This window comes from Rhinopithecus roxellana, chromosome 1 (assembly GCF_007565055.1).
Source record: "Rhinopithecus roxellana isolate Shanxi Qingling chromosome 1, ASM756505v1, whole genome shotgun sequence".
Lineage (NCBI taxonomy): Eukaryota > Metazoa > Chordata > Mammalia > Primates > Cercopithecidae > Rhinopithecus > Rhinopithecus roxellana.
Genome location: NC_044549.1, coordinates 112,462,949 through 112,489,992, shown reverse-complemented (window position 1 = coordinate 112,489,992; position 27,044 = coordinate 112,462,949).

Below are 27,044 nucleotides of genomic sequence, written 5' to 3'. Positions count from 1 at the left end.
AGCATTTCCCTTCAGCTCTGCAATAGTATTCAGTAAACATTTTACTACTCAGAACATTTCTTTTATCAATTTAACAAATGCATTTTAACTGCATGTTTACTAGGAGGCATAAAGATGGAAAGCAAAGTCTCTAACCTACAAATGCTACTATTAGGGTGGCAGGTATACAGGCAGTCATGTATGATGACATGAGATAATATGTATTAAAGATTATGCCTGAAATGCAGTGGGAACCCAATAGAATAAGACAAATCAGTGGCAACCTTATAAAAGATACAGTATTAAAACTGATGCTTGGGCCAGTTGCGGTGGCTCATGCCTGTAAACCCAGCACTTTGGGAGGCCAAGGCGGGTGGATTATCTGAGGTCAGGAGTTCAAGACCAGCCTGGCCAACATGGCGAAACCCCATCTCTACTAAAAATACAAGATTTAGCTGTCATGGTGGCACATACCTGTAATATCAGCTACTCGGGAGGCTGAGACAGGAGAATCACTTGAACCAGGGAGGCAGAGGTTACAGTGAGCCAAGGTCGTGCCACTGCACTCCAGTCTGGGTGACAGAGTGAGACTCCGTCTCAACAAACAAACAAACAAACAAACAAAAAACTGATACTTGAAGACTCTACTTAAAAGCTTGGGGACGGGGGATTAATGAGTACAAATGTGCAGTTTGATAAAAGAAATAAGACCTGGTGCTTGATAGATCAGCAGAGTGACTATAATTTACAATAATCGATTATGTATTTCAAAATAACTAGAAGAGGATAATTTCAATGTTTCTAGCATAAACAAAAGACAAATATTTAAGATGGTGGATATTTCAATTATACAAATTTGATCTTTTCAAAATATATAAATATATTCAATTATAGAATGTACTGCAAAAATATGTCCATCTATTATGTATCAATAAAAAAAAATGAAGAAAAAAAAGAATGAGTTTTATTTTCCAAGCAGGCACATTTTGTTTGGGAGAGGGGAATAGGAGAAGGCAGGAGAACATCCCAAGGAGAGAAGGTAGCATATTCAGAAGACAAGGCTTATTAGAGAATGTGACCCATTTAGGTATCATCACGTCCTTCAGAAATGACGGAGTGGGATTTGTGATGGGAGAGTGAAGAAAATCAAAATTGAGCAGGTAGGCAAGGCCACGATATAAGAATCTTCCATCCTTAAAAGAATAACAGGTTAAATCTTATCTTTAAGTTGCAGGGAGTCATTTAAAATGTGAGTATCTGTAATAGCATAGTCTTGTATCTAAATAAGTTACATAAAATTTCTCTTCTTTGCTAAAGCAAATATGCAAATAAATTAATTTAGGACAATTTTTTTCACACCAAGTAGTTTAATATTTCAAAATCAATTTTTTTTTTAGTTTTGAACTACATTTCCATCTACCTTTTGCACATGTCTCTCCTCAGGTAAAGAAAGGACCTGCCATCTTCTTGCATCTCAAGTCTATGTCTCCATTCTCCTGCTTCATTGCTATGGGAGTAGAAATGGCCATGTGTTCTATCGTATTCCCATCAACACCTTCCACCACCCACTACAGATTTCAACTGCTCAACTGTAGCACGCTGGTTCCTAGTTCCTTTATTCAAGTTCTGGGGTGACTTCATACCATCAGATGATTGAAACACGAACATCACTCACTTAGTCTGATGTTCTAAGGTGTGTGTGTGTGTGTGTGTGTGTGTGTGTGTGTGTGTGTGTGTGTCTTAAAGAGAGACAGATTTGTGATTTGAGTATCAGAACGAATAATCTTACTTTTATAAAATGCCAAACATAAGTGGAAAGGGTGGAATTTACAGATGTTTATCAGTTATTGGCTAGCAGAACAGTCCTGAGTAATCTTATTTGAGCACTTGAAAACAAAGGTAATATCTCCTTCGACAATGTTTGCCAAGTTTATTTTTAAATGCATGGATTGGGAAGATGCTCTAAGTTCAAACCAAGTGTTAATTACAGAAAAAGTACTTATGACAGATTTCCACTTTATGAATTTCAGGATGTCTTTGTCTTTCTGAAATGAGAGACATGGGAGACAAGTTACTTATGCAACATGAAAGTACTGAAAGAAGATTTTCTATACTTATAATTAAAATAGTGACTATTACCTTTGTGAACAGGCAATTTACTAGAGGAGTTCCTTTCCAGTAATATAAAAGCACTGGTTTTAAAAGAACCTCATTAAATGTGGTGTTTGCTAGGAATCTCTAAGTTTAACTTGAAATATTGGTAAAAATGAGGCTAAGTTTGACTGCTTCTTCAAATTAACTCAAATGCTTAAATAGAATGTTGTGATGAAAACTTTGAATTTTATAGGTTTTAGTAAGCAAAATGTCTACTAAAGTGGCTATTTTTGCTTCTTATAAATACACTATGCTGCCTCACATGTTTTTCTTTTCTTTTATGAGCAGATGAATCTTAAATAACAAAAATCTATAGGCACAGGTTGTACAGCGGATCTCTAGAATAGACTCATCTAGCATAACTGAAACTAAGGTATTATGCTTTTTAAAATTTATTGAGTGGATATCATGTTGAATGTTCTTATAATAATAGATAAAGACAATGACAAAGAAACCTAAGGAGACTTTGGGAGGTGTTAGAAATGTATGTTACCTTCATTGTAATAGTCACACCATGGGTGTGTACATATGTCCCTGCTCTCCAAATTGAATGCATCAAATACATGTAATTCTTTGTATATCAATTATAGCTTAATAAAGCTTTTTTATTAAAAAGATAGAAAACAACACATTTCTAAAAGTCTTTTCAGATTAGCATTCCTTCATTGGTCATAGTTCTAAGAGTTCAGAGAAAGAATGTGGGGGCAGATCTGACAAACTGGGCATTTAGATAGGAACATAAAGAGTGACAAACTGATTTCCTGACATCTCTGTGATGTAGAAATTAGCAGAAAAAAACTTACGATCATGAACACGTATTTAAACTACAAAGAGCATGAGATAGGGTTCGTTTTTGAAGACTGTTTATTCTATAAATTTGGCAGTGTACACACAACACCTTCTTGATTTATGATCAATGACAACAGTCACTAGAAGGGGTACAGGGAATATAGGAATGTTCTGATTCATGTTTTCATCTGGGAAGTGCTAAAAGTACAACTTTGCTGTTCAATTCTAAAGTTCTTATTCAGTTCTTGTGGTTACAAAATAGAGCAGCCCTTAGGGAATTCAAAATTAAATGATTTTTGTTCCTGATTCCCATCATCATTCATAAAATACAGTTAAGTTGGTGGTAAAGGCCAGTTGTTCTCAATGCCCCCAAATCCCAAAATAGACTGAATTAAAATATGGTATAGGATCCTTCTGGCTTCACTTGTTTTCTCATGCTAGAATCAGTGCATTTATTTCCCCTTTTCAATAGCACGCTACTGCCCTTCTCTCAACTTTAATTTCTCTAGTAATTGTAGTCTGTTTCCTAAATCTAGACTACCATCAGCAAATTATTTCTCTGCCCTTTCTCATACATAAAGTATATAAAGGAGATGGAAAAAGTAGAAAATATGGGTTCATTCTATATAGTCATAGTGTCACATTTCAACTGATTCCTTGAGATTGTACAACTATTAAATTTTCCGTGTCTCTTTTATATTTTACTATTTTCTTCAGGAATAATTTCAAAATTTTCACTTTTTTTCAAGCAAATAATCTCAATACTCTCTCTCTCTCTCTTTTTTTTTTTTCCAGATTCAGTACAGAGCCTCATTTCCTACTTTGTTTATTATTATAAATACTAACCACCAGGTACTCCATTAATGATTTTGATTGTTTTCTAAGGTAGGCACTATTGTTAATTGAATTCCACAGATGAGCTGATACATATAAGGAAGTTATGATATTCCCAAAATGTTTTCCAATATCTTTTTAAATATTCCTTGGAATTCTCTATCTTCAAATCAAATCAATGAGATTTGCTGCCCCAGGGAAAAAAGGAGGTAGAAACTACCAAAAACAAATTAGCTGTTGATCAGTTTCGAGTCTCAAAGCTGCTGTTCTTGATTGCTTTAACTAGACAATAGTAATAAAAGCCAAGTGTAATTAAAAGAGACAAAAATTTTAAAAATGCCTTCCTTGTCCTTTTCAAATGTATCTAGAGACAGGTCAATCAAATTTATTGTAGCTATTTAATATATATATATATATATATATATATATCTCAGAAACATGAGAACAAGGAAAGAAATTTCCTGACTTCCATTAAAATGAGTGGTAGGAATAAACATGTTATTGAACTGCATTTTTTGACTCCTGGTTTGATTTCCAGAGAAGAGTGTAGCAGATGGTCCTGTTAGGATATTGAAGGACCTGTCAAGGATAAGAGGTCCTTTATCCCACCTTTTCTTTGGAACTGTAACAAAAATCCCCTTTGAATATTGTCCTGCTGCCTTATAGAGCAGCCTCAGCTTTGTGAATGGAAGAGGTAAGAACCTATTTAGCCCTTCTTAGCCTTCCTAGTGTTCTAATGGTAGCAGATGACCTATAAATTCCTTCATGATCGTAGGGGGTATGTGTGTGGATGGGGATGACCATGTGGCTATCAGACTATTCTAATACCACTGGAGCTGAGGGCTGAAGGACTAGGCATTAGAAGGAAATTGGGGGCAAACAGGAGTTTCAGTGGAATCAGTCAGCAGAGGGAAGTGGATGATTCAACAGGAGCATGGTCTAAATTAGAACATAGACCATGTGTTACATTAGCATCAACTTTGAGCAGTGAAAGCCAAAAAGAAGTCTCTGGAATTAGTCCTACTGAAGCAAGATATCTCCCTGATCTTTTCGCATTACTCTCGACAGGGTTGCCTCATTTACTGAGCCCCGTGCTCTCAACACCTCGCAGGAGGCAGTGCATAAGCAAATGAGCGCAGGAACTGGAGTGAACGAGTGCTGGAATTGGACAGCCACTTCAGCACCCATGGAATCAAACTCCACTCACTGGGACCTGCTGCGTTCCACCCCTTGCAGGAGTAAGCACACGGCTGAGCAGGTGCAGGAACTATCTGGATGCTTTAGCACTGGCAGGGGTGAACTCTATGCAGGTCCCATGGCATCATCCAGGTGGGAGTGCCTGAAACTCCAGAAGCCCCAGAGAGCATGTTACAGTACTCGCATAGCTCTGCCATCCATGCATGGCTTAAGTGTTAACAGCTCAGTGGGTCCTTTGCCTTTTCATGTGAGGCGGCTGCCCTCTGCCAACGAGGGCAATGTGCCAGTGTGTCAGCCTTTTGTATCCACACTTGTGGCTCACAAGCTCTTGTCCAGCATCGAGGAAAAATGAGGTCACATGAACGAATTGAAGGATGGTAAATGTGACGGCTTTTATTGCTGATAAAGTGGCTCTTGGTGGGAGGGGAAGCTGAAAAAGGGGATGGGATGAGAAAGTAATCTTCCCCTGAAGCTTGGCTGCCTCTGGTCGGATTCTTCTCCAAAGTTACTCCACTAAGCTGTCCCTCTGAGATCAAGCCACTTCTCTCTGATGTCCAGTCATAGTCTCATCTACTGACAGAGTCTGGGGTTTTTATACGCACAGGATGGGACAGGGCAGGGTCATGGGTGGTTTAGGAAATGGCAACATTCGAGTAGGAAAATAGGGATATAAATTCTCACTTTAGGCCACGGTTTCAGGCTTTTCAGCTTGAGGGTGGAGTTTCACCAGGGACTTGCCCTTTTCTGCCTCGAATTTCTCTGCCTCCTGTCCCTATTACTAGCATACCTTAGTAGAGACTTTCAAATTGCTGATGATACCAAGGAGATATCAGCTCCCCTCTCTACTTCAGTTGCATGTGGTTACACTCCATGCATGTCCACAATTTCCACACATAGAATCTTAAAAAGAAGTGGAACTGGCAATACTTCTGAAATAATGAGCATTTAACTGGGTCATCTGAACAGGTACCAACTTCCTAAATAGATAAACTAAATTACTGCACCAGGTGAGATTATGAGGTTAGAATTCACCTAGTTCCCCTCAACACTACACACTACTGTCTCTTGTCAAGTTAGGAACTAACAGGAAGGATAATTTCAGTTATATAATAATGAAGGGCGTATTTTTTCTTTCATAGATAAGTGTAGTGTCAATAAACTTTTCTCAACAATTACAGCCCACTATGCCATGAGCACTGAAACCAATGACCGCATTTTTCTTATTCACTGTCTAAAGCACCAGTGACTGTTTTGCCACTCATTATCTACTTTTGAGATGTGAAGATAAGTGAGACAATTTATTATTTTTCCTCCAAGGCATAGAGGCAGACAGCAGAGGCAGACATATAATTATGATTTTAAAAACTAAAATTTCTACCACTGATCATGAACTCATTTCCTTTCACTTTTTCTGGAGCCCTCATATCTCAACTATCCCACTTTGTTCTAGCATGTTCATTCTTAATTGTATTAGTCATTTTTACCCTATATTTATCAATTTGCAAAAGTTGTTCCTTCTTGAATAAAGGAGCAAAAACAAATTTATATGAACACTCTGCCTTTTTGGTAGCCATCCAACTTCTGTTCTTTTCTACTTTAATGGAATTTACAATCCCTGCAGTACTTTCCCTTGCAGACTTTCTCTCTCTCTCTCTTTCTCTCTCTGGCTCTCTCACTCTTTCTTTTTTTAATTTTCTCTGTTATCTTTTCTCCTCACTAGCTTCAGAAATCTTACCTAGGAACTAAGAATTAGCCTTAGCACCTAACAATATTCTATGGATTTCCCATTGTTAAATGGAAGAGCATATTTCTGTTCTCCTTGGCAGCTCTGGAAACCTTGATTCTGACAAGACCTTCTTTATTGATGCTTTCTTCTCTCATAGATCTAGTGAAATGCATTCTCCTATTTTCCATCCTCCTTGTTACCTCTATTATCATTCTTTTGTTTAATGTTTGTGTCTTGTTTACTTCCCACTTCCTGACCATGCAATCCTTTACTTTTCTAAGGCTGATCCACTAACTGCTTTCCAAGTATGCTGTATACATTTCCACCTCCAAAGCTTTCAGTCATCTCAAAAGCATCACTGTGAGAGCTGAAGAACACAGGGCTTGTATCACATATATTAGGGTAGATTATTAACTCAGCTATTTAATAACTGTTTGGCCTTTGATACATTCTAAACATTTTCAGTGTGAGTTTTAATATCTGTAAAAATTGGATAATTATGTTTATATAAAACTGTTACTTGATGATTTTTAAAAAGTTAACCTTAAAAGTGGCAACAATGGTTGGCATATAGTGTATACTAATGAGTGATAGAAATTTTTATGTTTGGTATTCTTTCTTTTTTTTTTTTTTGAGACGGAGTTTCACTCTTGTTGCTCAGGCTGGTGTGCAATGGCGTGATCTTGGCTCACCGCAACCTCCGCCTCCCACGTTCAAACGATTCTCCTGTCTCAGCCTCCCGAGTAGCTGGGATTACAGGCATGCGCCCCCACCCCGACTAATTTTGTATTTTTAGTAGAGACGGGGTTTCTCCATGTTGGTCAGGCTGATCTTGAACTCCCGACCTCGGGTGATACACCTGCCTCGGCCTCCCGAAGTGCTGGGATTACCGGCGTGAGCCACCGCGCCCAGCCTATGTTTGGTATTCTAAGCATGTATTTTATTTCTTTCCCCTCACACACACACACACAAGCTAAATTCATTAACATTCATCAGAACTTGGTTAAAATCCTACATCTTTCAAGAAGTATAGATTTTTGCTCTAAATTCTGGGGTTTACTTGCACCTTGGAAGAAATTTTAAAAAATACAGTATCCATTACTCCCCTCTAAATTTTGTAAAGAGAGTTATTTAGAAGACACTTCTGTGATGATCATCATACAGACGATGAGGTAAAAACAGGTGCTCACTGTGTAGGAACCTTTCGATAGTATAGATCAATTTCATCCCTTTTAAATGTGTGCTGTTGTAATCATACATGTTATTTTTACATAAATTATAAAACATACTGCATAGTGTTGTTTACTGTTTAAGCAATAAATCATACTTTAAAGATATTTACATAATAAGAACACTACTTAACCATATAGTTATTATTTCCATTACTTGTCTATTCTATGTGAATATCCACATTTCCATCTGAAGCAATTCTTCTTGTAACCTGAGGGGCTTCCTTTAATTAATATCTTCAGGTTTTGCACATGTGCAAAAGTTTACTTCTCTTTCATCTTGGAAACATGATTTAAACAAATGCAGAATTCTAGGTTGACTATATATTTTTCAGTGTGTTAAATATTACTTCACCATCTTCTCACTTACATTGTTTCTCACAACAAATATGCCATTATCTTCATTTCTTTGTATATGACATGTCTTTTGTCTCTAGCTGTTTCTGAGAGCTTCTACCAACACTGGTTTTGAGCAAATTAATTGTGATGTACCTTAGTGTAGTTTATTTTTTTCATTTCCTCTCCTTGGAATGTATTGACCTTTTTGGATGTACAGATTTATAACTGTTATCCACTTACAAGATAATCAAATACTATTTCTTCACATCATTTTTCTGCATTCCCTTTTCTCCTTTTTTCTTGGTGATTTTAATTACATGTAGTTAGGCTGCCCAGAAGTGTTTATCAGCTTCCTGATTCTGTGCTCATTTCTTTATTTAATTATCTGCTGCACCATGTTTTATTTTCGATAATATCAATCACTGTGCTATCAAAGTCCTTCACCTTTTCAATGCAATATCTAATCTGCTATTTATTCCATTCAGTGCGTGTCTGAGCTTTTGCATTGTAGTTCTTCTCTCCATCAGTTTAGCTTCAATATTTTTTGTTTTTCATTCCTTTCCTAAAATTTTGAAAACAAGGGATACACTTTACCAAAGTGATTTTATTGTCTTTGTCTGCTAATTCTAATATCTGTTCTGTTGCTTTCTATTGATTATTTCCCTCCTCATTATAGGACATATTTCCATGACCATTTGGCAAATCTGCTAATTTCTTGTTGAGTTCCAAACTTTCTGAATTTTAATTCATAGGTGCTGGATATTTTATATTGCTATAAATATCCTTGAACTTAATTTCAAGATGAAATTAAGTTACTTTTGAACAGTCTGATCTTTTCAGATGCTTCTCTCTCTCTTTCTCTCTCTCTCTTTCTTTCTCTCTCTTTCTTTTTGTTTCTCTCTATATACATGTTTGTGTGTGTGTGTATTTATTTATTTATTTATCTATTTATTTTTAGTATACTTTAAGTTCTGGGACACGTGCAGAACATGCGGGTTTGTTGCATAGGTATACATGTGCCATGGTGGTTTGCTGCACCCATCAAACTGTCATCTACATTAGGTATTTATTTTAATGCTATTCCTCCCCTTGACCCCCACTCCCCAACAGGCCCTGGTGTGTGATGTTCCCCTCCCTGTGTCCATGTGTTCTCATTGTTCGACTCCCACTTATGAGTGAGAACATGTGGTGTTTTGTTTTCTGTTCCTGTGTTAGTTTGCTGAGAATGATGGTTTTCAGCTTCATCCATGTCCCCGCAAAGGACACAAATTCATTCTTTTGCATGACTGCATAGAATTCCATGGCATATATCATGGGCGTATGGGTTGGTTCCAAGTCTTTACTATTGTGAATAGTGCTAGAATAAACATACGTGTGCATGTGTCTTTATAGTAGAATGATTTATAATCTTTTGGGTATATACCCAGTAATAGGATTGCTGGATCAAATAGTATTTCTGGTTCTACATGCTTGCGGAATCATCACACTATCTTCCACAATGGTTGAACTAATTTACACTACTACCAACAGTGTAAAAGCGTTCCTTTTTCTCCACATCCTCTCCAACATCTGTTGTTTCCTGACTTTTTAATGATCGCCATTCTAACTGGCATGAGATGGTATCTCATTGTGGTTTTGATTTGCATTTCCCTGATGACCAGTGATGATAGCATTTTTTCATATGTCTGTTGGCTGTTCATATCCTTAGCCCTTTGTAAGATGGGTAGATTGCAGAGATTTTCTCCCATTCTGTAGGTTGCCTGTTCTCCCTGATGATAGCTTCTTTTGCTGTGCAGAAGCTCTTTAGTTAAAGTAGATCCCATTTTTCAATTTTGACTTTTGTTACAATTGCTTTTGGTGTTTCAATCATGAAGTCTTTCCCTATGCCTATGTCCTGAATGGTATTGCCTAGATTTTCTTCTAGGGTTTTTATAGTTTTAGGTCTTACGTTTAAGTCTTTAATCCATCTTGAGTTAATTTTTGTATAAGGTGCAAGGAAGGCTTCCAGTTTCAGTATTCTGCACATGGCTAGCCAGTTTTCCCAGATCAGATGGTTGTAGATGTGTGGTGTTATTTCTGAGGCCTCTGTTCTGTTTCCTGACTCCTGTCGCTTCCTGGGTGAGGCAACATCACACCCTGCTTCTACTTGCTCTCCACGGGCTTCACCCAATCAGTCCCATGAGATGAACTGGGTACCTCAGTTGGAAATGCAGAAATCACCTGCCTTCTCTGTTGGTCTCGCTGAGAGCTGCAGACTAGAGCTATTCCTATTCAGTCATTTTAAGTTGCACAGGAGTAGCAATCAGTTTAAATATAATTGTTGTGTATTATGGAGGCAGGTACACTGTACCCAAATTTTTGTGAGTAATAGGATTTTACACTTACAGGCATTTTTCCTGGCTGTATGTGAGTGTGTCCCTACTAACTCTCATTAATTTGGATGTTTCTTTTTCTTGTGCCAGGTAACTTCTTTATAAGCACCCACTGGTCAGTGCTCAGCTGAATTCTAAACTTGGATCTTCTGCAGATCTCCATGTTTCTATCATTTTGCATGTGCTCTCTCTCCAGTATTCTGCATGTGACTTTTCACTACCTTGGTGTCTCCAGACTTCTAGTTCTATTTCTGCACCTCAACTCTATCTAACTTCTTGCTCGCAACACCAGAAAATACTCCCTAGGCAGCAAACTGTGGCAATTATGGGGGCTCACTTAATTTGTTTCCTGTTTCACGGGGATCACATTTCTCTACTGCCTTATGTATATTGTCTTAAAAATTATTGTTTCTTATATCTGATTCATGTTTTAGATTTTCATGTAGGGTTTTCTGTAGCTTTTACTCTGGCATGACCAGAAATGTAAGTCTTGTTGAAATCTGCAATATGTTTTGATTCATTTAAATTTATAATCATGCTGACTGAGTCTTGATTTAAACATATTATTCTGGCTGAAAACTAAGCCTCTATTTCTTAATACATGTTTGCTTATTTTAGAAAAGTTTAATATTACACACATGCGCACAAATCCATACTTGTGTATTTGTGTCTGTGCTTGTGTGTGTGTGTGTAAATGTATTCTCCAACTTAAGTGATATATTGCTAGGCCGGGCGCGGTGGCTCAAGCCTGTAATCCCAGCACTTTGGGAGGCCGAGACAGGTGGATCACGAGGTCAGGAGATCGAGACCATCCTGGCTAACACAGTGAAACCCCGTCTCTACTAAAAAATACAAAAAAAAACTAGCCAGGCGAGGTGGCGGGTGCCTGTAGTCCCAGCTACTCGGGAGGCTGAGCCAGAAGAATGGCGTGAACCTGGAAGGCGGAGCTTGCAGTGAGCTGAGATCCGGCCACTGCACTCCAGCCTGGGCGACAGAGTGAGACTCCGTCTCAAATAAATAAATAAATAAATAAATAAATAAATAAATAAATAAATAAGTGATATATTGCTAATCCGATTCTCTCACTCAGTCATTCATTCACTTTTTAAGTAAGTATTGAATGCCTCCTTTATGCTGGTCACACTTATCAGATGGGGAATACAGCAGTAAAAATACATACAAATTTTGCTTTTAAGAGTCTTAGTTTAACAAAGGAGCAGAAATCCAAATACCACATGTTCTCACTTATGAGAGGGAGTTAAACATTGAGTACACATGGGCATAAAGATGGCAACAACAGATACTGGGGACTACTAGGGACAGGGGGGTGGGGGCAAGGGCTGAAAGACTACCTATCGGTTACTATGCATCGCTACGGGTAACTGGATCATTTATACACTAGACTTCAGTGACATGCAATTTACCCATGGAACAAAACTGCACATGTACCTCCTGAACCTAAAATAAAAGTTAGAAAAATGAAAATAAGAATCTTACTTTTATGTAAAACAAGCTATTGAATAATGTAATACAGTTTATTCCTTTTATTTCCTTTGTAGCTTCTTATACACTGTGGGTCTTAAAGTCGTTAAATGTTAATTGAAAATATAATTTTAAATTTAAAAGAAAATGATAAAATAAATATAATGTTTAAATTCTAATGCTATGCCTGTGCAAACACATGTTTGTGTGTAGTTAGAAAGAAACAAAATGTTTCTATAGTGTGATATAAATGATTTGGACTTTTCTTTTGAATGTGAGTTAAAGATTAATATGTAAGATTTTTCCTCTACATGCTACCTCCCAAATATACTTCCAAAGTTTTTGGTTTTTAATGCATTTGATGATGCTTAATTAATTCGAATATTTTTAAAGTCAGCTCTTCTATTACTATGATAACATTTCAAGTTTAAAGGCCCATTTTTAACGTATTTCTTAAGTCATTTGTTACAAGTATGAAATAAGCACCTTGCGTCAATTTGACTTCATTTTACTTTTTATCTTATTTGTTTTTAAGACAAGTTTCCCCGGACTGGAGTGTAGTGGCATAATCCTGGCTCACTGCAGCATTGATCTTCTGGGCTCAAGTGATTCCTCTGTCTCAACCTCTCAAGTAGCTGGGGATATAGGCATGTGTCACCATACCTGGCTAATACTTTAAATTTTTTTGTAGCCATCAGGTCTCACCATATGGTCTCATCAGGTCTCACAACTCAGCCAGGAGTTGCCAAGGCTGGTCTCCAACTCCTGACCTCAAGTGATACTCCTATCTGGCCTCCCAAAGTACTGGCATTACAGACATAAGCCACTGCACCTAATGCATTTTATGTTTTTATTATTTCCATCAGTGGATTGAGTCCTTCTTTCTTTTACTAATGGTATATAGAAAATGTAAATGAATATTTTATTTAAGTGCTATCATGGCATTGATCACATGTACAGTAAACTTTCTGCAAAAAACAAAGTAATCTACTTACAGAAGGCAGCTCTGATATTTTTTGTCCTTAATTGTGTCATTATGGAACTGTAATGTATTTCTATATGACTTGCATAAAATTTAGTTACATAAGTATGCTTATAAACATAATTAGAAATATCCATAAAAATTGCCTTTCTAGTTCTTAAATTTTAAATAAATGTATATTATTTTAACTTTCTTTTATTTTAAAGTTTTTATATAAATGCTAAAAGTTTATAGAACCTACACTTGAAATTACCTTTGGGAATATCAAAAGACACTTCTCAACAGAAGACATACAGTAGGCCAACAAACATATGAAAACATGCTTAACATCAGTAATCATTAGAGAAATGCAAATAAAAACCACAATGCCATACCAGCTCATACCAGTCAGAATGGCTATTATAAGAAGTGAAAAATAATAGATGCTGTCAAGGTTGCAGAGTAAAGAGAGCACTTATACACCACTGGTGGGAATGTAAGTTAGTCCAGTTACTGTAAAAAGCAGTTTGAAGACTTCTCTAAGAACTTAAAACAGAAGTACCATTTAACCCAGCAATCCCATTCCTGGGATATATTCAAAGGAAAATAAATAATTCCATCATAAAGACACACGTACTCATATGTTCATTGCCACACTATTTGCAATAGCATAATTTTGAAATCAACCTAGATGCCTGCCAGTGGTGGACTAGATGAAGAAAATGTGTCACATATACACCATGGATTACTATGCAGCCATAAAAAAAGAATGAAATTAATCCTTTGCAACAATATGGATACAGCTAAAGGCCATTATATTTAGGAAATTAATGCAGGAATAGAAATCCAAATACCACATTTTCTCACTTACAAGTGGGTGCTAAACATTGAATAGACATGGACAAAAGAGAGGAACAAAAGACATCAGGACTTACTTGAGGATGGAGGGTAGGAGGCTGAGGACCAAAAAAATATTTGATGGGCACTATGATCACCACCTGAGTGATGAAATAATTTGTACACAAAACCCCAGTGACAGGCAATTTACCCATGTAACAAACCTGCACATGTACCATGTACCCCCTGAAGTTAAAATTAAAATTACAAAAAAAATTACCTTTGGCCTTCAAAGCTACTTTTTAACTGGCAATGCTTTTTATAATCACATATATAAATATACATGCCATATATATATATATAATTCTAATTGATAATATATACAATTATAAAGAAATTATATATGACGTGTGTGTGTGTGTGTGTTTGGTGCATTTCAGCTTATTGACATCTTTTAGCCAAATCTATGTGAGATGTAGGAATGCAAATATTATGGTTTATGTACGTTATTGGGGTGATAGTTTAAATTATTTTTTCAAAATTTATTGTATATCAATGGAAAATTGATTTATTAGTTTTCCTTTGTTGTTATTCAAAGACAACTTTAGGAGAGTGGTAGAGCAGGACAGACAAATAGAAAGCTACACCAATTGTGCCCCCTGCAACGACATCAATTTATCAGCTATCTACATAATAAAAAACCTTCATAAGAACTAACAACCAGGTAAAGACCCACAGTACCTGCTTTTAACTTTATATCACTGAAAGGGGCATTGAAGATGTAAGAAAAACAGTCTTGAATTGTGGACACCACCCCTTCTCCATCTTACCGCAGCAGTGGTGTGGTGCAGAGAGCATTTCTATGCATGTGGGAGTGGGAGACTGCAGCAATTGTGAAGCATTGAACTCAGTGTTCCCCTGTTATAACAGAAAACAAAACCAGATCAAACTCAGCTATTACCTGCACATGGAGAGGATATTTAAACCAGCACTAGCCAGGGGGGAATCTCTGATTCCAGCTTTCCAGACTTGGGTTCCCAAAAGACTGGCCACTATGGGGTAAAATGCTCTGGGGCCCTAAGTCTGAATTTAGCAGAGACCGTGGACTGTGGGAGCATATGACCTACTGAGACACCAGCCTGAGTGGCTAAGTGGGTGCTAGCATCACCGCTCCCCTTTTCTCAGGCTGCACAACTCATCGGTCCAAAAGAGACACCTTTCCTCTGCTTGAGGAGAGGAGAGGGAAGAATGGAAAAGGATGTTGTCATGCATCTTGGATACCAGCTCAGCCACAGCAGGATAGAGCACTGGTCAGAGTTCTGAGGCTCCTTTTTGATCCTAGCTCCTAGACATTTCTAGACACATCCTGAGCCAGAAGGGAACCTACTGCATTAAAGGAATAATTCCAGTCCTGACAGGAACTGTCACTGGCTAACTGAAGAGCCCTTGGGCCCTGAATAACCAGTAGCAATACCAAGGTACTATGTCGAGGGCCTTGGGTGAGACTCAAGCTTGCTGGGTGCAGGTGCGACTCAGGACCTATCTAGCAATGGTGACTATGGGGTGAGACTCCTTCCACTTGAGAAAAGTGGAGAGAGAAGTAAAGGGGACTTTATCTTGCACCTTAGATACCAGTTTGGCCAAAAGGGGTTAGAACACCCAGCAGGCTCTTGGGGTCTCCAATTCCAGGACTTAGCTCTTGGACAATGTTTCTGGACCTGCCCTGGGCCAGATGGGAGCCCACTGCTCTGAAGGGTGAGTCCTAGGCCAGAGAGCATTCACCACAAGCTGACTGAAGAGCCCTTGAGTATTAAGGGAACATCAATGACAGTTTGGCAGTATGCCCATGGGCCTGTGGTGGTGGTGGTGGACATGAGGCGAGGCTCCTCTGCCTTTGAAAAGGACAGGAAAGAGTGGGAAGAACTATGACTCATAGTTTGAGTGTCAGCTCAGCCACAGTACAATAGAATACCAGGTAGGATTCTAAGGTTTTTGACTCTAGTCCTTGGCTTCTAAACAACACTTCTGGTCCCCTCCGGGGTGTAAGGAAACTTGCACACCCCCATCCCTGGAAGAAAAGGACACAGGCCTGGCCGGCTTTCATACTTGGAAATTTTGGAGCCCAGGGCCTTGAATGAACATAGGCCATAGCCAGGGATTGGTTACAACATGCCTTGGACGAGACCCAATGCTGCACTGGCCTCAAGTTTGACTTAGCACAGTCATAGTAATGGTGGCAGCAGAGGTGCTTGTGTCACTTCACTCTCAGCTCCAGGTGACTGAGAACTGAGAGAAAGAGAGAGAGAGAGAGAGAGAGAGAGAGAGAGAGAGAGAGAGAGAGAGAGAGAGAGAAACTCCATTTGTTTGGGAGAAAGTAAGGAAAGAAAATAGAAGTCTCTGCCTGGTAACCCACAGAATTCTTCCAGATCTCATCAAAGACCATCAAGGCAGTACCTCTAGGAGTCTAAGAACCACAGTGTTACTGGGATTAGGGTGCCTCCTAAAGCAGACACAGTTTATATCACAACAACCAAGTCCTTTTGAATATCTGGAGAGCCTTCCCGAAGACGAATACAAACAAGCCAAGACTGAGAAGACTACAATACAGTTTCCTAACTCTTCAGTGCCCGAGCATTGATGAACATCTGAAAGTTTCAAGAACATCCAGGAAAACATGAGCTCCAAGATAACACAGAGAGGAAAATCAGAGTTCTATCACACAAGTTTAGCAAATAGATTGAAATAATTAAAAAGAAATAAGCATAAATTCTGCAGCTGAAAAATGAAACTGGCATACTGAAGAATGCATAAGAGTCTTGTAATAGCAGAATTGATCAAGAAGAAGAAAGAATTAGTGAGCTCGAAGTCAGGCTATTTGAAAATACACAGTCAGAGGAGACAAAAGAACAAAGAATAAAAACCAATGAAGCACATGTATAGAATCTAGTCAATAGCCTCATAAAAGCAAATCTAAGAGTTATTGGCCTTAAAGAGAAGGTAGAAAAAGGGAAAGGGTAGAAAGTCTATCCAAAGGGATAATAACAGAGGACTTACCAAACCTAGAGAAAGATATCAATATTCAAGAACAAGAAGGTTATAGAACACCAAGCAAGTTTAACCAAAGAAGACTACCTCAAGGCATTTAATAATCAAATTCTCAAAAGTCAAAGATAAATAAAAGATCTTAAAAGCAGCAAGAGAAAATAAATAAAAAACAATGAAGTTCTACTACTTCTGGCAGCAGACTTTTCAGTGACAACCTTACAGGCCAGGAGAAAGTAGCATGACATATTTAAAGTGCTAAAGAAAAGAAAATTTATTCTAGAATAGTGTATTCAGAGAAAATATCTTTCAAATGTGAAGGAGAAATAAAGACTTTACCAGACAAACAAAGATGAAGGATTTTATCAACACCAGACCTGTCCTATAATAAATGCTAAAGGAAGTACTTAAAACAGAAAGAAAAGAACATTAGTGAGCAATAAGAAATCACCTGATGGCACAGAACTTATTGGTAGCAGTAAGTACCCAGAAAAACACAGAATATTATAACACTGTAATTGTGGTTTGTAAGCTACTCTTAAGTAAAAAAATTAAATGATGACAAATCAAAATATTTATTAGTACAATAATTTTTCAAGACATAGACAGTACAATAGGATACAAATAGAAATGAAAAAAGTTAAAATGTGAGGGGATGAAGTTAAGGTATAGAATTTTTATTAGTTTTATTTTTGCTTATTTGTTTGCAAATCACATTAAGTTTTTATCAGGTTAAAATAATGGATTATAAGATAGTATTTGCAAGCCTCATGGTAATTTCAAATCGAAATACATACAAAAGACACACAAAAAAAATAAAAAGCAAGAAACAAAATCATATCACCAAAGAAAATCACCTTCACTAAAGGAAGACAGGAAGAAAAGAAAGAAGGGAAAACAACCGGTAAACAATTGACAAAATGGCAGAAGCAAGTCTTTACTTATAAATAAGAACATTGAATGTAAATAGACCGAATATAAATGGATTGAATGTAAATGTAAATTGGAATGTAAAAACTTTCCAATTAGAAGACATAGAGTGGCTGAATGAATAAAAAAATGACTCACCAATCTGTTGCCTACATGAAACACATTTCACCTACAAAGACATACATAGACTGAAAATAAGAAATAGAAAAAGATGGTTTCCATGTAGTTTCCATGTCAATGGAAACTACAGAAGAGCAGGATTAGTTATACTGGTTGATATTAGACAAAGTAGATTTTAATACAATAAATATACAAAGAGACAAGTAGGTCACTATATAACAATTAAGTGGTCAATTCAGCAAGATAATATAACAATTTTAAACACATACACATCCAACATGGGAGCACCCAAATATATAAAGCAAATATTGTTAGAGCTAAAGAGAGACACAAGCTCCAATACAATAATAGCTAGAGACTTCACCCCATTTTCAGCATTGAGAGACAAGCTCCAATACAATAATAGCTAGAGACTTCACCCCATTTTCAGCATTAGACAGATCTTCCAGACAGAAAATCAACCAGGAACCATCAGACTGCAGCATATACACCATTTTCCTCAGCACATTGGTTATTCTCAAAAATACACTACATATTGCATCACAAAAAAATCTTACCCAAAAAAATGAAATAATACGAAGCATCTTCTTTGACCACAGTGGAATTAAAGTAGACATCAAAAACAGAGGAATTTTTGAAACTATGCAAATACATGAAAATTAAACAATATGCTCCCAAATGATCACTGGATCAATGAAGAAACTAAGGAAACAATGGAAAAAATTATTGAAACAAATAATAATGGAAACACAACACACCAAAACCTATGGGATACAGCAAGAGCAGTACAAAGTGCAAAGTTTAGAGCTATAAGCACCTACATTAAAAAAAAAAAAGCCTAAGTAAATAACCTAATGAAACATCTTAAAGAACTAGAAAAGTAAGAGTAAACCAAACCCAAAATAAGTAGAAGAAAAAAAGTAATGTAGATCAGAGCAGAAATAAATAAAATTGAAATGAGGAAACATAATAAAAAGGATGGATGATACAAAAAGTTGGGATTTTCTGAAAAACAAACAAAATTGACAAACCTTTAGCTGGACTAACTTAAAAAAAAAAGAAAATACAAATAAATAAAATCCAGGATGAAAAAGGATACATTAAAACTGATAACATAGAAATTCATAGGATCACTGTTGGCTACTAAGAGCAATTACAGGCCAATAAGTTGTAAAATCTAGAAGAAATGGATACATTCATAGACATATATGATATATCACAATTGAACCATGAAGAAATAAAAAATCTGAACAGATCCATAACAGGTAATGAGATCAAAGCTATTAAAAAAAAAAAAAAAAGTCTCAATAAAGAAAAGTCCAGGACTTAATGGCTTCACTGCTGAATTCTACCAAACATGTAAAGGAATAACAATCCTTTTCAAACTAATCTGTAAAATAGAGGAGGAAGGAATAGTTCCAAATTCATTCTAGGAGACCAGTATTACTCTGATTCTAAAACCAGACGATGACACAAAAAAATGACAGACTAATATATCTGATGAATATTGATGCAAAAATCCTCAGCAAAATACAAGCCAACTGAATTCAACAATATGTAAACGACATTATTCATCATGAGCAAGTGGGATTTATCCCAGAAATGCAAGCGTGGTTCAACATATGCAAATCAATCTGTGTTACATTATATGAACAGAATGAAGGGCAAAACCATATGATCATTTCAAATGATGCTGAAAAGCATTTGATATAACTCAATATGCTTTCATGATAAACCCCCCAAAAACTGAGTATAGAAGAAATATATCTCAACATTTAAAAAGCCAAGCCATGTATAACAGATTGAGAGCTACTATTACACTGCATAGGCAAAAACCAAAAAGCTTCTTTCTAGTATCCATAACACAACAAGGATATTCACTTTCACCTGTTATTCAAGATAGTACTGGAAGTCCTAGCTAGAGCATTCAGACAGGAGAAAGATATAAAGGATATTCAAATTGAAAGAAAGAAGTCAAATTATTTATTTTTTGCAGAGGACATGATCTTATATTTGGAAAAAGCTAATGATTCCACCGAAAGCTATTCAACCTGATAAACAAATCTAGTAAAGTTGTAGGATACAAAATCAACATACAAAAATCAGTAGCATTTCTATATATACTAACAGTGAACAATCTGAAAAATAAATCAGAAAAGTAATCCCGTTTGTACTAACAGCAAATAAAAATTAAATTCCTAGGAATTAATTTAACCAAAGAAGTGAAAGATCCCTATAATGAGAACTATAAAACACTGATGAAATAAATTAATGAGGACACAAAAAATGGAATGTGATTTTATGTTCATGGATTGGAAGAATCAATACTGTGAAAATGTCCATAGCACCCAAAGCAATCTACAGATTCAATGCAATCCCTAAATACCAACGTCATTCCTCACAGAAACAGAAAAAACAATCCTAAAATGTATATGGAACTACAAGAAACCCAGAATAGTCAAAGTTGTCTTAAGCAAAAAGAACAAAACTGAAAGAGTCATATTATCTAACTTCAAATTATAATACAGAGCTATGGTTACTGAAACAGCATGGTGTTGGCATAAAAATAGACACAGAGCAACGGAACTGAATAGAGATCCCAGAAAAAATCCACACACTTACAGTGCACTCATTTTCAACAAAGGTGCCAAGAACATACACTGGAGAAAGGACAGTTTCTTTAATAAACAGTGCTGAGAAAGCTGAGTGTCCATATGTAGATGTATGAAATGAGACCCCTATATCTTGTCATATTAAGAAAAATCAAATAAAATGGATTAAAGACTTAAACATAAGACCTCAAGTTATGAAACTCCTGCAAGAAGATTCCATGACATTGATCTGGGAAAAAAAATTGTGAGTAATATCCCACTAGCACAAGCAACCAAAGCAAAAACAGGCAAATGGAATAAAATTAAGTTAAAAAGTTTCTTTGCAGCAAAGAAAACAATTAACAAAGTGAAGAGACAACACCCAGAATGGGAGAAAATATTTGCAAACTATCCATCTGACAAGGGATTAATAACCAGACTATATGAAGAGCTCAAACGACTCTACAGGAAAAAAAATTGATACTCCAGGTGTAAAAATGACAAAAGATTTGGATAGACAATTCTCAAAAAAAGACATACAAATGAAATACAGGTGTTTAAAAAGGTGCTCACCAATTGATCATCAGAGAAAGCAAATCAGAACTACAATGAGATATCATCCCACTCCAATTAAAATGGTGTATATCCAAAAGACAGGCAATAACAAATGCTGGGAAGAATGTGGAGAAAAGGGAGGCCTTGTACACTGTAGGTGCAAATGTAAATTCACGCTGCCACTATCATGAATAGTTTGAAGCTTCCTCAAGAAACTAAACATGGAGCTATCATATTACTCAGCAATGCCGCTGCTGGGTCTATACCCAAAAATAAAGAAAATCTATATATAAAAGAGATATTTGCACCCTCGTGTTTGTTGCAGCATTGTTCACAATTGCTGAAATTTGGAAGCAACATATGTGCCTATCAACAGATGACTGGATAAAGAAAATATCATGCTTTTGGCCAGGTGTGGTGGCTCACACCTGTAATCCCGCACTTTGGGAGGTTGAATCAGGTGGATAACAAGGTCAAGAGATCAAGACCACCCTGGCCAACATGGTGAAATCTCTTCTCTACTAAACATACAAAAATTAGTTGGGTGTTGTGGCACATGCCTGTAGTCCCAGCTACTTGGGAGGATGAGGCAGAATTGCTTGAACCCAGGAGGTGGAGGTTGAAGTGAGCCGAGATCGCGCCACTGCACTCCAGCCTGGCGACAGAGCGAGACTCCATCTCAAAAAAAGAAAAAAGAAAGAAAAGAAAAGAAAAGAAAAGAAAAGAAAAGAAAAGAAAAGAAAAGAAAAGAAAAGAAAAGAAAAGAAAAGAAAAGAAAAGAAAAGAAAAGAAAGAAGGAAGGAAGGAAGGAAGGAAGGAAGGAAGGAAGGAAAGAAAGAAAGAAGAAAGAAAGAAAGAAAGAAAGAAAGAAAGAAAGAAAGAAAGAAAGAAAGAAAGAAAGAAAGAAAGAAAGAAAGAAAGAAAGAAAGAAAGAAAGAAAGAAAGGAGGGAGGGAGGGAGGGAGGGAGGGAGGGAGGGAGGGAGGGAGGGAGGGAGGGAAAGAAAGAAAAAGAAAGAAGGAAAGAGAAAGAAAGAAAGAAAGAAAGAAAGAAAGAAAGAAAGAAAGAAAGAAAGAAAGAAAGAAAGAAAGAAAGAAAGAAAGAAAGAAAGAAAGAAAGAAAGAAAGAAAGAAAGAAAATGTGGTACTTTTACACAATTGAGTACTATTTAGCCATACAAAAGAATGAGATCCTGTAATTTGCAACAACGTGTATGAAACTGGAGATCATTATGTTAAGTGAAATAAGCCAAACGCAGAAAGACAAATATCTTGTGTTCTCAGTTATTTGTTGGATCAAAACTCAAAATTGAACCTGTGGAGATAAAGAGTAGAAAGATGGTTACCAGAGGCTGGGTAGGGTAGTCGGGTGGGGTGGAGTGGAGGTAGGGGGAGGACGGGATGGTTAATGGGTAAAAAAAAAAAAATTGAAAGAATGAGTAAGACCTAATGCTTGATAGCACAACAGGGTGACTGTCGTCAATAACACTTAAAAATACCCAAAAGTGTGTAACTGGATTTTTTGTACCACAGAGGATAAATGTGTGAGGGGATAGATATCTCATTTTACATCATGTGATTATTATGCATTGCATGCCTGTATCAAAACATCTTATGCACCCCACAAATATATGCACTTACAGTATACCCATCAAAATAAAAATTAAAAATTAAATAAAATAAAAATAAATTTTAAAAAAGACATGTTAAATACAAGCATGACATATGTCTCTAAATAAAAAGGCTATAATTAGATATGTTTCTCTTTAAATATTCAAAAATAGAAAGGTAACTTAAAATGATATTTTAGATGGGGCCCACTTAATCTTAGATTTCTAAATATTCAGAAAGTTTCATCTTTATTTTGGTCAAAATCTGCAGCTAAGTTAACTCCCAATCTTCGTAATGTTTTATTTTTCTCTTGTGCTTCTGTCAACTCTAATCGGTTTATCTTTCCTAAACAAATATCTAATGTTTTGTGAGTATGTCCCTTTGAAAATTTGCCTAACATTGATTGCCGTGTCCTACTTATCTCAGATCAATTTGGAAATTTTAGAGGTTATTTCTAAGTATCACATTTTTATTATTGAAAGTAATTTATTTCAGTTGATATAATTTATATCCTTCTAACAGCAGGAATGTATTTCATATATAATCTTAGTGTATGTGAAAATATTGATATTCACCTTATCACAGTTATTTTGGTGGTATGAGGAGTAGATACAATTGGACGACAATTTAGCTCACAATGATTTCTCCTGGAGCCATAGCAATGCTTTTAACTTCTTTTTTCCCCCCATAATCCCTGACCGTTGCTAAATGCTCCCAAATTTGTCATTACTGTCCCAATCCAGATCAATCAAATCTTCTCACTCAAGCTTGACATACCACACAGACACATAAAACTGTGGGTCAAGTCAACTGACTCACCCCCATGGAAGTGCCCCTGGGTGAAGATCCCTCACGCTCACTAACTTTTGCCTCAAGGCTTGCCTGTCTTCTAAGGATTAATTGATGATCTCTTTTCAATTCTTTGAATTATTTCACTATAATTTCAACAAATATTCTTTTTGCTTAAATTAGGCAGGTTAATTTTTGAATAAAAATCAAAGAAGTTGGTCTAACACAGAGACAGTATACAAAGTTTGAAATCTACTGTACACAAATACTAAATACTAATGTTGGTTACTTGGGGGAGATATTTTAAGAATGGGTGAGCTATTTTTATATTTGTAGTCCTTATATTTATATGTATATGATTTTTAAACAAACTATTGCGGCAGCATAACCCATGTTAAAATAAATGTCTTCATTTTGAAAACAGCCTTGATGTATGGATTTGGATTTTAAAAATGAACACCATTCCTTTTTTGGAATGTTCTGAAATACAGGGAAAAACAAGTGGATAGGTGAATTCTTCTGGAAATGGAAAGAAGAACTTTGAGATTTTATAATCATCTCTGCAGTGAAGAAAGAAAGATGCTGCAGGAATGTAAGTAAAGATCTAATAATCTGATTATTGTGGCCTGAGAATACCAGGCTGGCCTCTAAGGCATCTGTGACAGAGCATAGACAATTGCCAGGCACACTGACATTAACGTTGCTTTCTACAACATGGTCCAAAAAAACCAAAAAAAAAAAAAAAAAAAAAAAAAAAATGATGCTAACATTGCTGTTGCTTAGATGAAAAAGAGTTTTGTCCAACATGGAGTATCGAGGGAACAAAAATAAGAAGGAAGCTGGAAGAGGAAGACTGATGAAGGTTGTGGGAGGGCAGTCTGGGTGGAGGCTGTAGCAGGAGCTAAATCTGAAGACAGTCCTCCCCTGAAAGCCCCTGGAGATAAGCAAAATGTCTCTGGACTTCTCCAAACACGGAGAATGAGCATTCAGCTACTTTTAGGAAAAGTACAACGGAATGTTGGAAAATTTTGTGCCACTCAAGTTCGAGATACACTAGGTTACCATTCATAATAGGACTTTTCTTGGACATAAAGTTGACAATATGATAAAAGAGTTTAGGCGGATGAGTCATTAGACCAGTGAATTTTATATTTTATAGCACTTCAGTTAAATCATTTTGTTTACTCAGTCTTCTCACAGATACATTATATGCAAATAATATATTCTTCCTTCTCAAGTTTATTCTTCATTTAGCTTAAAAATATTGACTGACATTCTATTTAAGTAAGCCTCTTACTTTAAAATAAACTTAGATTCACAGAAAAATTGTGCAGATATCACAGAGTTCCCATATAACCTTATATTATTATTATTATTATTATTATTATCATGGTAACAAATTACCACAAATGTAGCATCTTAAAAGCAAAACAAAACAAAACCCAAAAAACTCCAATTCATCATCTACAGTTCTGTAGGTAAGAAGTTGGACACGGGTCGCACAGGGCTAAAATCAAGTTGTCCACAGAGCTGTGTTTCTCTCTGAAGGCTCCAGGAGAGACTTGATTTCCATCTTCTACTGGACACCCACATTCCATAGTTCCCAGTTCCTCTCCTCCACCTTCAAAGGCAATGTTGACTGATAGAGTTTCTTTCGTGCTTCAAATTATTACTCTCCTTATTCTCTTGTCTCACCTCTCTCAACACAATCAGGATAAGTTCTCTGCTTTTCAGGATTTTTGTGATTAGAGTGAACCCACACAGATAATCCAGTATAACCTCCTTACCTTGGGATGTTCAAAGTAACATATCCACAGGTTCTGGATATTAGGACCTGGACATCTTTGTGCCAAAATGTTGCTCTCCCTATTGGACCCACACCAGAATTCTGCTATTATTAACATCTCATATTATGATATCTATGTCAGAAATAATGATGCAATATTGACACATTATTATTAACTAATGTCCATACTGCTTTCAGATTTCTTTAGTTTTCAACAAATGTCTTTCTTCTGTTTCAGAAGAACATGCAGGATAGCACTACATTTAGTTCTCATGTCCTTAGGCACCTCTTAGCTATGATAGTTTCTCTGACTTCCCTTGTTTTTGATGACTTTGATAGTTTTGAGGATTGCTCATAGAAGTCTCTCAATAATGACATGAAAGAACGAGGAGTTATGCTCACACATGAACTCCAACATTAAGAAATAAAGAGTTATGCTCCAACTCCTTAAGAGTAAATTATCTAAGTAAATTACTTGGCATTCTATTGCATAAGAGATGGAGTTTTGTCCTCATTTATTTATTCAATCATGTATTTTTATAAGTAGGGACTCATGTATTTTTTCTAGACTTTCAGTTATAATACTAACTTTTTTTTTGTTCAAATGATTCCAGGTTTGAAAATTGGGAGCACTTTCAATAGGCTTCTGAGCCCTTTTAACATAGCCCATCATTGTGTTTGTGTGTGTGTGTGTGTGTGCGCGCGCGCTCGCCTATGCTAGCACTTTCTTACCTTTTGTCACTAAAGAAGCTCTGGACTCACCTTGCATATATCTTGCCCAATTTTAGAAGCATCATTTATCCAAGGATCCCTGAGTCCTTTTATTGGAAAATAATATTACAAACCAATCTTTGGGTGCTAGGTTTGCTGATTGCTACAGGATTATTATTGCTTCTAGGCCTTTTCATATGGCCTATATCTATAAATATCTCTATATGTGTCTTAGTCTGTTTGGGTTGCTGTGGCAAAAAACATTGACTGGGTGGTTTACAAACAGACATTTCTTTCTCACAGTTCTGGATGTTGAGAAGTCCAAGATTAATGCACTGGAAAATTTGACGTCTGATGAAGTCCTGTTTCCTGGTTCATATATGGTGCCTTTTAGCTGGGTCCTCACATGGTGGCTGGGGTAAATAAGCTCGCACTCTCTCTCTCTCTCTCTCTCTGGGTGTGTGTGTGTGTGTGTGTGTTTTATAAGGGCACAAATGCCATTCATGATAGCTCTGTCCCCATGACTTAATTACCTCTCCAAATATCTTACCTCCTAATTATGTTACATTTGTGATTAGATTGCAACGTATGTAATTTGAGGAAATAATAATATTAATATCATAGCAATGTGTAACTATCTATCTCTGTGCTAAGCTAAACATGAGTTTATACTGAAATCTCCAATGCCAACACATTACCACATGAATCATGCTAACCTGCTCCTCCTGCTTTTCAGCAATTTCTTACTCAGACAGTGAGAAATCTAGCTTCCACCATCCACTATCCGTTTACTTAATTCTTCAATTCCACTATACATATATAGTCATTTCAGATTTGTTGACTTATATCCTCATGGGGGGAATATTTTATCAGCTTGATTCCAGTGCTTGCATACACTTTCTTTTGACTTTGATCTTCCAGATTGCACTCATTTCTATAGTTAATACTTAGGTCAGTATCTTTTCATCCACCCCATTCAGCATGATTGCTTCTTATGTTTGCAGTGCAGTTA